The sequence below is a fragment of the Mustela nigripes genome, chromosome 5 (assembly GCF_022355385.1).
Source record: "Mustela nigripes isolate SB6536 chromosome 5, MUSNIG.SB6536, whole genome shotgun sequence".
Lineage (NCBI taxonomy): Eukaryota > Metazoa > Chordata > Mammalia > Carnivora > Mustelidae > Mustela > Mustela nigripes.
The window spans coordinates 27,316,598-27,329,443 of NC_081561.1; positions in this window are offsets into that span (position 1 = coordinate 27,316,598).

Sequence of the window (12,846 nt, forward strand, 5' to 3'; positions counted from 1 at the left end):
TATAGCCAGCCCTGGCTCTTGGAGAAGAGTGTAGGAACAGGCATTAGTGCCTGCTTTCAACTGTGTTTTGAATATGTCTAAGGATGTCTACAACTCTTAAAGGGGTTTTGGTCCTGCTTGAGCTTCTGGCCATACCAACAGCTGGATGTCCGTTACCTGACTGCTTCCTTAAAAAGTTTCCAACTTCCTTCCTCATGGCCTGATCTGTCTTTCTGGTGCAAGAAGCATTCCCTCCAAGGATCCTGTTCCCCCTCCTCCCTCTGTCTCCTCTTCTTCTCCCCTCCATTCCCAGCAGGGGAGGCATGAGCAGCCTCTCCCCAGGTAGCTGAGGGCAGGAAATGAGGGGAGGGAAGACAGGAAAACAGGCTCTAGCTCCCCTTGATCAGGTGGTGGAAAGGACTGGGTTTCAGAAGAAGGAGAGAGGCCTGTCTGGGCATCCTCATAGCAGACATGTTGCAGATGAGAGAGAGACATAGACAATAGAGCCGGAGATACTAGAGGAAGGTTCAGAAAGACAGAGATATATGGATGTCAGTGAGGAGTTTAGAGACCAACAGACACACAATCCACAGGTGTCAGGGAAGAGGTGGCTGTGGCTTAGATGGAAGCCCTTAAAACCCCTTCCACTGAGATTCTGCTCTCAAGATGATAGGAAAGAACTCCACAGAGAGCTGTGGTCTTTGGGCTGCATAGACATAGGAGTCACAGAAGGAAAGATGGAAAATCATGGAGGGCAGTGGAGAGCTGAGGGTTGCGGTCCCACCTGCCTTGATCACTGTTCCTCTCTGTTCCTCAGGCCTCAGGCCTCAGGAGAAGAGCTCTGTCTGGGACTGGGCCATTGTGCTGATCACCCTCACTGTGGTGGCAACAATGGTCAGCCTACTGAATGGTACCAAGAAGGTGAGTGGAACTGTGGCCCAAACGTGGGGGTCCCAAGGCCAGTGGGGCTGGGACCTGACATTCTAGGACTCGGAGAAGAACAGGGGCTTCAGGGAGGAGGATGACAGCCTGCCACACTTAAAGGTCAGGGGGAAAAGGAAACCTTGTCTGGGTAGCTGAAACATTGACCAGGCAGGGATAGGGATTTGGGGCCACTAAAAGAGAGGCTGGGGAGGGCTAGAGGCTGGGGGGAAAGCCCAGGAAGACACTAAATTTAGCTCCAAGCAGTGAAGAGCTGTCTGCTCTGTGAATCATATCAACCTGGGTGTTGAATTCTAGCTCTACCCTTATAGCTGTGTGATCTTGTGCAAGATACTTAACCCTTCTGTGCTCCAGATTTCTCATTAATAATAATAACTAATACTCAAATAGCATTTACTATATGCCAGGAACTATATACATACCCATGTACCTGTTGATATAGGTGCTATTATGACCCCTCATTTTATAGATGAGGTGTAGCCCTCATTTGATAGATGAATGCTGGGTAAAAGGAAAATGATAGCATCCATTTCAAAGGACTGTTGGAGAATGAACTATATATGTAAAGCACTTAAGTGCTTGGGATTGGTAAGTGCTTACTAAATTAGCCTTATTGATCACTATTTTTGTTTTGCTTGAAAAGGAATGCTGAGAACCTGAGCCGTCAAAAAGAGACAGCAGTCTTTGGGGAGAGCTGAGGACTGGACAGCAGGTTCCGGGGGCCCTCAGTTAACCCAAACTATTCATCCCTCATCTCACAGGTCTGTTAGTTCCAGAAAAAAATTAGTGTGGAGTGTGGTTATGGTCCTGGGAGTTCTTACAACTGCCACCATGAGGACAGCAGCCAGTGCTACCCTGTCAAATGAAGGGATGGGGCCAGGATAGCTGAGTATTCCTCCCCCTTGGGCCTTCCTTCTTCTTCTCCAAAAGAGACTCATTCCCAGACTCAGTTTCCCATTCAGCTAGCTGGGACCATTTCCTACAGTGGATTCCTCAGGCTACTGACCCATCCAGGTCTCTTCCACCAACATTGTAAGGGGAAGTCCATGGTCAGTCACCAAGTGGGAGGCCGAGATTCCAGTTCTGGTCCTGCCACCAGCCTGCCATCTGTCACTTAAGTTCTCTGATGCCGTTTTCTCATCTGCAGAAGGAAGAACCAGAGCTCCATGGTCTCCAGGGGTCTTTCAGACTTCATGGAATCTAGGCCTGGATAGTTGGAACTTTTGCCCCTCACCCTTTCTTCCTATTCTACCCTCTTCCACAGAGCTCATTAGCTAAGGACACTTTGGGCCTCCCTGGCTTACGATGGGGGATTCTCCCTTCACAGCTCCTTTCATATGGAGCCCCTTTGGGCTGGCTCCTTCCCTCCCAAGACCCCAATTCTCTCACTGTCTCACCAGTTTCTCCTCACAGGTGAGGAACCCTGCTCTGTAATGCCCCCTTAGACCACTCTGAGTGGATGAAGGACACAATTCTTGCTAAATAAAACACTGCCCCTTCACTTGTCTCCTAGCCACTGTGTATTTATCGAAGCACATGGGTTTTACCATAGGGCAGGCACTGCCTGATTCTGGTCTCCTATTTACCAGGTGTGTGACCTTGGGCAAGTCACTTCCCTGATCTGAGGTTGTTTATTCTCATTAGTAAAAGTGAGGCTGACATTGTTAACCTCATAGGTTATAACAAGGTAAGGTGCTTAGCACAGTCTTTGGTACATAATAAATGCTCAAACATTAGAAGCTAGTAGGGTTGTTTTGTGACTGGCCCCTCAGCCTCTACTCACACTAAGAAATCAAGTTGAGCCTCTAATCCCCCCAATTCCTCTAACCCAGATCTATGGATCCTCTGGGGTAAGTTGTGGCTAAAAGAGAAGGGAGGATTTTTATTTACCCAACCAAAACAATCTCAGCACTGACATACTGACATACTGGTCTGGAGAGTTCTTTGTTCTAGGATCTCCTGGAGTCTCCATCTTTCCTTTCTCCTGATTCCTTGTTGCAGGGACTTTCCTATGCAGTAACATTATGTTGAGCAGCCTCTCTGGCCTCTATCCCCTAGATGTTAGTAGTATCCTTCCAAGTTGTGACAAGAATATCTCCGCGTTTTGCCAGACGTTTGTTGGGGGAGTAAAACTGTCCCTCTCTGTGGAGAACCACTTTTGTAGAGGTCTGGGTCCCTGGGGGAAAGGGTGAGGTTGGAGACTAGTGGACAAGGGGGTTGTCAGTCACTCTGAGTCCAGATGGAGTTGCAGTGGACGATCTGCTGCTGACTTTGTTCCCCCATCTTCTAGGGTGCATTGCCTGGGAACCAGGCCACTTAGTTCTGACGAGTCAGTCTTTAGCCTGACTCCATGGAGCCTCATCTAACTCCCATTAATTTCATAAATGAGCAGTTGGCCTGTTCTCCTCTTCTCAATCACTCCAGCCCTGCCTAGGGCTTAGGGACAAGTCATATCAAGTGATGAGATGAGAGAAAACCACAAGTCCAAGTCTACTGGTCCTCCCATGATTCCAACTGCCCTGAGGCCCTGGCCCTTTGGATCTTGACCTTCTCCACTCTCTCTGCCATCTCTACTTCCTGCAGAAACTCGTTAGGTGGCCCAGGTACCCACTCCATACGGCCCAGTAGTATGTGCTTAACTGATTGTCTACTGTGTTCCAGGTGCTGTCTCAGGTGATGGGGAAGCAGCAGAGGTCAAGGCAAAGACCTCGCCTACAAGGTGCCTACCTTCCATGAGAGGAGGCCCACTGGGAGCAGATCAAGTGAGTCATAGTGGGGTGGTGACTTGGATACCTGGACTCATGGTTTTCTCTCTCATTGGCCTTGGTAGTTTGTTCCCCACTGCAACTCCAGCTGCAGACACAGTCATTTGGGAGTCCAGTGAATGAATTTTGACAATCTTCTGAACTAATGCTTGTTCTAGGCAAGAAATCAAGAGAAAGGAAAGTTGGACACTCTAGGAGATCCTAGAAATGAGAAGTCTGCATCTCTATGAGGGGGGGCTCAGAGGCAAAGAGATGGTTGCTGGGCTGATATGGGAGAGGAGGGGAGGTATGGGCTGAAGGCAGAGCCCCTGTATACCAAGTATCCCCACCAAAGATAAATCTCAGCCTCTGTATTCTGCATCCCTGGTGAGGTGTGTGAGGTCAGGTTCTGGGCTTCTGTATCTATCTTGTCACTTGCCCCTATCACTGCCCCTATTGTCTCTGCATCTTGTTGTGTCATCTCTGGACATCTGGAAGCACCTGTCTCTGCCATGGTGGGCCATGTGAGGGTTTTCCTCTTTGCTCTTTCACCTGATATGCATGGACGCTCCACCCAGGGCAAAAAGAGTGACCATGTGTGAGTAAGGGGTGTGGAAAGCAGGGCTGACGCGAGAGAGGCAGGAAGGCAAATGTGAAGCTGGAGAAGAACCAGAATTTAGATCTCTTCCCATACCTGACGACCCAATCATCTCCCTCTCCACTCCACCCATCAGAGTTCAGTCCTTCCAGAGTCTGGTCATTTGCTCCCTACCTCCCCAGAGTCCTGGAAGCCACCCCACCCAGTCCCCACTCCCTCTGCTGGGGCTGGGTCAGGAGTCTGCCCCCTCTGTGTTCCTTTTCTCAGATCCCACCCATTCGGCAGATACCCAGGGCCTGGTTCCATGACGCGGCAGCTGCGGTCTCCCGTTATCAGGGCACCCCTGTGGGGTGGGGTGGTTCCATTTGTTTAAGGTTTAGGCCTGAGGGGCCCCAGCCCCCATGACGTCAATTATGGACCCATATAAGCTGAGGAGACCCCAGTGCATGGCTCCAAGCAGCTGTCCAACTCCGACATGGCCCAGCCAGTCCACTGCATCCGCTCCACCTTTGGCCTCCAGTGCTGCCTCCTCATCCTTCTAGCTTCTTGGGAGGCAGGTAAGATGCCCTCACAGGCACAGGGGTCACCATAACACAGGGAGACAAAAGGCAGAGAGGGATTGTTTCTTAACACTTTCAGGGTTGAATGACAAATCAAAGAAATGGATAGCAGCAGGTGGATGTGTGTGGAAGGGGAAAGGGTGTGGGTACAGGTTTGTTGCAAAAGTTGCCTAGAATGTTCACTGCTCAAGTTTGTTGGCTAATGGGCAGGTAGGAGATGAAATCCATCCTGTGCTTTACTTCTCAAGACACAGCCTGCAAGGCTGCATCAACCAGAGGGGGGCTTCTTCCAGCTTATATAAAGACACCGTACAGGCTGGGACAGCAGATGGGACCTGACATTTGCTGAGTATCTGCTCTGTGCAAGGAACTTACAGGTGATCACAGTACTTCATCTCATTTTATCTCCTCACATCCCCTAAGGTGGTTAATAATATCCTACTTTATAGTGAGAAGAGTGTGACCCAGAGAGGTAAAGGGACTTGTCCAAAGTCATGCAGCTAGAGGGTAGCAAACAGGGATTCTGACACTCCACATTGCCTGCTTCCCTATGGAGACATGGGGTGCATTTCTCTTCCAAAATCCCTGTTTTATGCTGACCTCAGTTCTACTCTGGAGTGTGGCCCATTTAACTAGTCTAGACTTCCCCACATCTGGCTGATACCAATAGAGGATGCTTACTGAGCACTTACTATGTGCTAGGTACTGGTGTACACACTTCACACTTTACTTGTTTAATCCTTATAACAACTTGATAAGGTATGCGTATGTTTTTGTCTCTCCATGTTATAGTTGGGAAATATCCCAGGATTCGGTGAGAAAATGTATATGGAAAAGTTTAATGAGCAAAACAGAACCATAAGTTAAAGTGAAATCACCAAATTAGTTCACTTAGTTAAGAAAGAGCTCTGTGACTGACCCCAGGACATAGAGAGGCCAAACACAAAGGCAGTTTGGAGGGGACCTGGCTGATTTGAAGGAGGGTCTTCATAAGGCAGACATACACAAGTAGATTTGGAAGGACTCTCTGTGTACTGGATAGGGTTATCCATGGCAATGATGTTAATGATCATAAACCAGAGCCCAGAAAGTTGTGAGTCTGGATGCTCCAGACAGTATTTGGGGCAGGACGGGTAGAAGCTTCTCCTCCTAATAGTGTTTGGCTGAGGGTGATACTGGAGGAAGTTTCTTCTTCCCTGAGGTCAGGTCATGTTGGGCCCAGAAGGGCTGGGGGTGAGGGGATCAAGTGTATGGTAGATGGTAAGGGAAGGGGTTGAGGAATCTTCAAGCTGCCTCTGCTAGGTCTCAGCAGTGCATTCTATTTGTGCCCTGACTTGATGTCCTTCTGTCTACATTGAGGGTCTGGGGACAGAGGCATCAGGGCCCTCCTCGGCCTCCCAATTTCCAGTCTCTTCTCTGCCTTCCTGTCCAACTCAACTATAAAGTCTGCTCTCCCACCTGCTGCTTTCCACCACCTTCTGTTGCACGGCTGCCCAGGAAGAGGAATTTGTAGGTACAGAGCAAAAGGGCATGAGTCATGAATCAACTCCATATACATTCGCTTTTGAGGGAGATTTGCTCTAGGACACAGAGAGGTGCAGGGCAGACTTGAGATCCAAATTCTAGAACAGAATACTCTGGGCTCTGTGTGTGTTGTCTGGGGAGATGGCCATTAGAACTTGCCTGGGTGGCATGGAGGGGAAGGCTGAGGGAAGGGCCGGGGAAGTGGACACTCAGATCCTGTAGAGAAGAACAAGTGGATGACAGGTGGGGAGGGCTTGAGACTGGGATAAGGTTGGGGTGGGGTAAGGTTGGAGCTGAAATATGGATCTGGCTGGGCACATGCCTCTGTCCAGCAGGGAGTGAAGCTAGGGTAGAGAGGGAAGAGTGATGACCGGGGAGGATGAAGATCTTTAGCCCACAGTTCTAGCCCTTGTCCCCCATCATTTATCCACAGGACTAGTCAATACCCAGGCTCAGATAACTGGATCTTGGAAACTAAGAGTCTGTGTCATGTAGCCATAGAACCAGAGGTGCAGAAACTAGATTAAATTAGGGCAGCACAAGTGGGGCTGGGGTCATGGAGAGAATCTAAAAAGGATGTTTTCCTATAATAAATGTTATTTGATTTAATTTATATGACAGAAATAATATATGCTCATTATAGAAACTGGAAAATTGAAAAAATTAGAAAGAAAAATAAAATCTCTCCTAATACTCCCCAGTTACCTACCTAGGCAACCATTTCAGTATATTTCTCTTTAGTCTTTTTACTCTCAGTTTTAGGTCACATATCGAGCTTATGGTCTATAGACATTTCAAGCATTTATCCATATTACTACAAATGGAGTAAGCCATTTTCTAGGGGCAGGACATCAAGAAACACCAGATACGCTCTTTTGGGTGAGGCTGCTCTGACAGCGACCCTGCGTCATGAGTCACCTAGCAGGATGTCTACCTTCTTTTCAAATAAGAAAATGAAACAGATTGAACAAACCTTTGGAACTACACATAGTTTTGATGTTGTGGGATTTGTTTTCATTCTTTAATCCAGGCTGAGCATCCACCTCCAGTGCCTTGTGCTAAGGCCAGAATTTCCTCTTTGCCTATCAGTGACCAAAAAATTTACTTTCAGGCCATTATTGTAGTCAGGGAAATAAATATCTCATGGTGATAAGTTCCTAGGGAAATAAAACTGCTACCAATGGTAGATTTACTGGGGAGAAGAGATGGTCATCTCATGGCTGGTGAAAGGGCATGGTGTGAGTCACTGACTTGCCTCGTGGGTGAACTCAGAACCAAGGAATTCTTGAGTTTGACTCCAGATTTTACCATTGACGGCTCCACAATTTGGTGATGTAGATCTGGGATTCTAAGACGTAGTTATCTGAGTCTAGTTATTGATTATGTGGCTCTTGGGGTTAAATGACAGCCAGTATCCCAGAACTGGTGTGCTGAGGACTTCTTTTAACATCTCAGGGGCTCAGGGGACCTCAGTTGGTTAAGGGTGTACCTTTGGCTCTGGTCATGATCTCAGGGTCCTGGGATTGAGCCCCATATTGCACTCCCTGCTCAGTGGTAAGCCTGCTTCTCCCTCTCCCTCTGCTTGTGCTGTCTCTCACTCTCTCTCAAATAAATTAATAAAATCTAAAAAAAAAAAAACCCATACATCTCAGGGGCTCAATTATTTCACATGACAGAAATTACGCTTTGGTTTTCCAACCTTTGAAGGTCACAGCTATGTTTGCTTTTTTACTTAATGTGCATAAGCAAAGGTTGTTGGTACTGTTCCTGAAGAGTTTTCATCAGTCTTAAAATATTCTGTTGATCACCCATTCAACAAATATGTATAAAGTGCTTCCTCTAGGCTGGGGACCTAATAATGAATAAAACAACAACAACAAAAATCCCTGCCATTGTGGGAAGTTGGAAGTACTCATTATATACTAGAGAATAATGAGTGTCATGTTGATAAAACACAGAAAGGGGAAGTGGCCCAGGAATGCAGGCTGCCCTTCGGAAGAGGTGGTCAGGGCAGGCCTCAGAGGTATATGGAGTAGGTTGGTCAGGAGAGACAGCAGTGGCTGCAGAAGGCCACTCTCAGACTCCGCTTACTACCAGGAGAACAGGGCAAAGTATGAGACTGTTTCAAAGACTACAATTTGAATTCAACGAACTCTTTTAAAAAATCTTTTATGCTCAAGCTTTTGCAATTGACATCATTGTTATTTATAGTTGAGAATGTGGAGCTTCTGAACATTTAAGTGACCTAAGCAAGGATGCAAAGCTGGTGAGGGACAAAGCCTGAATTCTGATCCTGTCCTCTGATTCTTTAAGGCCAGTGGAATTTTCCACTGTGCTGCTGCTGCTCATTTCTTCACTCTGTATATTTATTCAGCCCATATCACATTTAAAAGCATCTGGCATAGGGATTCCTGGGTGGCTCAATCAGTTAAGTTTCTGACTCTTGATTTCTGCTCAGGTCATGATTGCAGGGTTGTGAGATTGAGCCCTGTGTCAAGCCCTGTGCTGAGTGTGGAGTCTGATTCATATTCTCTTTCTTCCTCTGCCCCCCAATTCTCTCTCTAACAAAAATTAAAAATTAAAAAAAAAAAACCCATCTGGGGTATAGTGAGAAGCCTGACTTTGCCAATTATTTAATCTCTTTGAACTTCCTTTCCTTACCTATAAAATAGTAAGATCATATACTTGTCTCACAGGTTTGTGGTGAAGATTAAATAAACAAATGTAGAGACAGCATTCTTTAGGGTTTCCACAAATGCCAGTGTTCTTTCTTTCCCAACAGCTGGACTGACCTATAGTTTGTGTAATGTAGTCTTAACAAGTAGGAGCCTGGGCCTGGGAACCCAGAATGTATGTTCAAACTCTGGCTCAACTTCTTACTTGGGGAGTGTCCTTGGGGGAGATTACTTAACCTCTCTGAACCTTGTTTTCTTATCTGTAAAAAGGAGAGAAGAGTGAATAGTTCTCAACTTCAAAGGGCTGTTGTGAGAAGTAAATGAGCTAATACATGTCCTCATTCATAAGACCCGCCTGTCTCACAGTACGTGTGCAAGAAAGGCTGGCCATGGCTATTGCTGTGAGATTATGTGCAAGTCACCATTCCTCCAGGTTGAAACTGGAAACTTAAGTTTCTTGGCTGTAAGATAGGCTGACAGCTTTCTAAGGCACCTTTTTGGGGGGCTATGAGATCAGTCATCCTAGAAGAAAATACAGAAAGAGATGTTTATGAGGCAACCACCTGAGCTCTTGGCCTAGAGAATGTGGCCAGTGAACAGCAGCTATCATTGGGATTGCTGCTGAGGGAATCAAATAATGGAACTAACATAATGGAGTGAGGGTCTGAAAATTCAGCCCTCCTTTCGCTCCCTAACCTCTAATCCCTTCAGAGACTTGGGCTTCTCTAGTATCCTCACCCCCTTCTTTTCCCACCCTATTTCTTTCAAAGAGTTCCCTAGCCCTCTACTCTCACTGGGAGCAGGGAGGTGGTGGACTGTGCTTTTCTATGATTGGGAATGGGTCCAGGTTCTGGTTGCCGCCTTGAGTTAACAGAGACTGGAAATCTCAGTTATGTAACAACACTAACTCTCACTCTTTGATGATCTAGCTAGGTATCAGAGACATCCCCTCTATCCCCATTAGTTGGTTTTCCATGTAATTAAGGCCCATATCTGCTCATTGATAGAGGTTTTTTCTCTCACACCCTGTCCTTAAACATGGTCAGTCCCTTTCAGAATTCAGCTGCCTCATTCACTCCTCTCAGGACCCCAACCAGATACCCTTTTCTTTAAGGAAGGAGACCTTCATCTATTCCAGATGACTTTTGGTGTGTGAAGGGGTGAGGGAGTAGTGGGGAACCATAAGGATTGAGTCATCTCATCTACTTCTCTCCATCCAGACCAAATTTGAACACCAAAATGAAAGTTTCTCATCTCCCTCCTCTATCCACCCTCTATTCCTCTTCGTACCTTTCATTCATCATCTGTGTCTACTTATTAATCCCTATGGGAAGTTCTGCCAGAAATCTTACCTCAGTCTCTCACATAGTTACATTTGAGATGGAGCTTGAATGTTATGGAAAAATGGAGATTCTGATATTTGTTCCCTTTCCTCTCAATTCTGTCACGGAAATGGAACTGCACTCCATAAGTATATAAACTCTAAAGGAGCATTTGTAAACAAGTTACAATCGATATCTGATCTCAAAATCTTATGACTTGATGGGCAGGGAAAGAGGTAGAAATTGACAGGCACACAAATAACTAATGTCAAGTTGAATGTAGAAGGAAAGGGTATTAACAAATAATTTTTGGAGCACTAAGATGAAGCTAGATCTTATCTGTTTGGAAGGATCTGGAAAGATGTTATAAAGCCAGTAAGGTCTGAAGCTGAGAACCGAAGAGTAGATGAGGAAAAGAGGGGCGGTGACATTCTTGCTGAAGGCATAACCTGAACAAAGGTCCAGAGACTAAAGGAGAGAGTGGGAATTATATATCATAGCATTCTGTGAATACTGGCTGGGGAGATATATCTAGGATAATAAAGGGATCCCTAGAGACAGAAGTGGACAGAGAAGCAAAGAAGAACATAATGGAAGTTTCTTATTTGCCTCTCTTCCTTCACAGGTGCTATTCAAATATTTCAGAAAACTGATGAATCCCCATCACCTGATCATTTGATCCCTTCTACTTCAGGCCTTGTTTATAGTACACCCTCTGATCATACTTCCCTTCATTCAGGCCACAGCCTTCTAGACATCAGTAAATCTACAGAAACCCATAAGCTAAAACGTCATTGCAATACTACACACAATTTCAAACCAATTTATAAACCTACAGGTAACTCCCAAAACTCTACAAATGATCATATAGTTCATCCTACTTCTGGGAAAAACCCCAGAAATCAAGGAAAAGACCCAAATGTCCAGAATGTACACTCTCTTAATACTACTGACTCTACTAACACACATAAAGGACTTTCTGGTACAAAAGATCCAGTCCCAGCACCCAGGAACAAAACAGCTTGCCATAAGCCCAACATACAGAAAATGGGTACAGGAAACCAACATAAAACTGTAACACCTTCAAGAAACATCATCATTACTTTAAACAGTAAAAGCACTGCTTCACACAAGATCATAAGTCCTGTCCACAACTTGGTCAGTCCAGAGAGCAATGAAATACCTAATTCCTTCTCAGGCCAAAGCAAAACAACCACAAAGGTATCACCTGAGAGTAAAAAAATCCCAGAAAGGTCAAAAAGAGCTGAGGATCACAAAACATCTCCTAGTTCCAGAACTACAGTTCCCGCAGGCAAGACTGAGATGAAGACTACAGAACCCATAAACAGGAGTACATCAGCCACTGAGAATAACACACCAGTGCTAGCAACACTTAGAGAAGGGGGACATAGGACCACATCAGCTCATATACATATCACAAGATCACTAGAAAACTCACTGGAACATGGAAGAGGGGCCACATTGCTTTATAGGAAGAATACAGGAGTTCCAGTAGAGTCTACAAAACATGGAGAAGGGACTAAATCAACTGATAAGACCATCACAACAACCCAAGAAAACACCAAGAAACATGGACAGAGCAGCACTCCGTTGAGCAGGAAGAGCACGAAATCCCCAGCAGGGTCCACAGCTGATGTGGGGAAGACCACAGGAGCCCTGGAAGGGTCCAAGACCAATGTGGAGAAGACCACCCTAGCCAAGAGAAAGACCACAAGAGCCCCAGAAAGGTCCACAGAAGATGCGTGGAAGACCACAGGAGCCCTAGAAGGGTCCGACAACCATGGACAGGAGACCACACTAGCCAATGGAAAGATAACAAGATCCCCAGAAGGGTCCATGGGAGATGCAGGGAAGACCACAAGAGCCCTAGAAGGGTCTAAAGACCATGCCGAGACCACCCTACCCAATGGGAAGACCACAAGAGCCCCAGAAGGGTCCACGAAAAATGTGGGGAAGACCAAAGGAGCCCTGGAAGGGTCCAAGGACCGTGGGGAGAAGACCACGCTATCCAATGAGATGACCACAAGATCCCCAGTGGGGTCCACGGAAGACACGGGGAAGACCATAGGAGCACTAGAAGGGTCTAAGGACCGTGGAGAAAAGCCCACCCTAGCCAACGGGATGACCACAAGAGCCCCAGAAAGGTCCACGGAAAATGTGGGGAAGACCACAGGAGTTCTAGAAGGGTACAAGGACCGTGGGGAGAAGACCACCTCAGCCAACCAAAAGACCACAAGAAGCCCAAAGGGGTCCATGGAAGATGGGGGGAAGACCACAGGAGTCCTCGAAAGGTCCAACAACCATGGACAGGAGACCACACTAGTCAATGGGAAGATCACAAGGGCCCCAGAAGGGTCCACGGAAGATGTGGGGAAGACCACAGGAGCCCTAGAAGGATCCAAAGACCATGTGGAGACCGCCCCAGAAGCATCCACGGAAGAGGCAGGGAAAACCACAGGAGGCCCAGAAAGGTCCACGAAA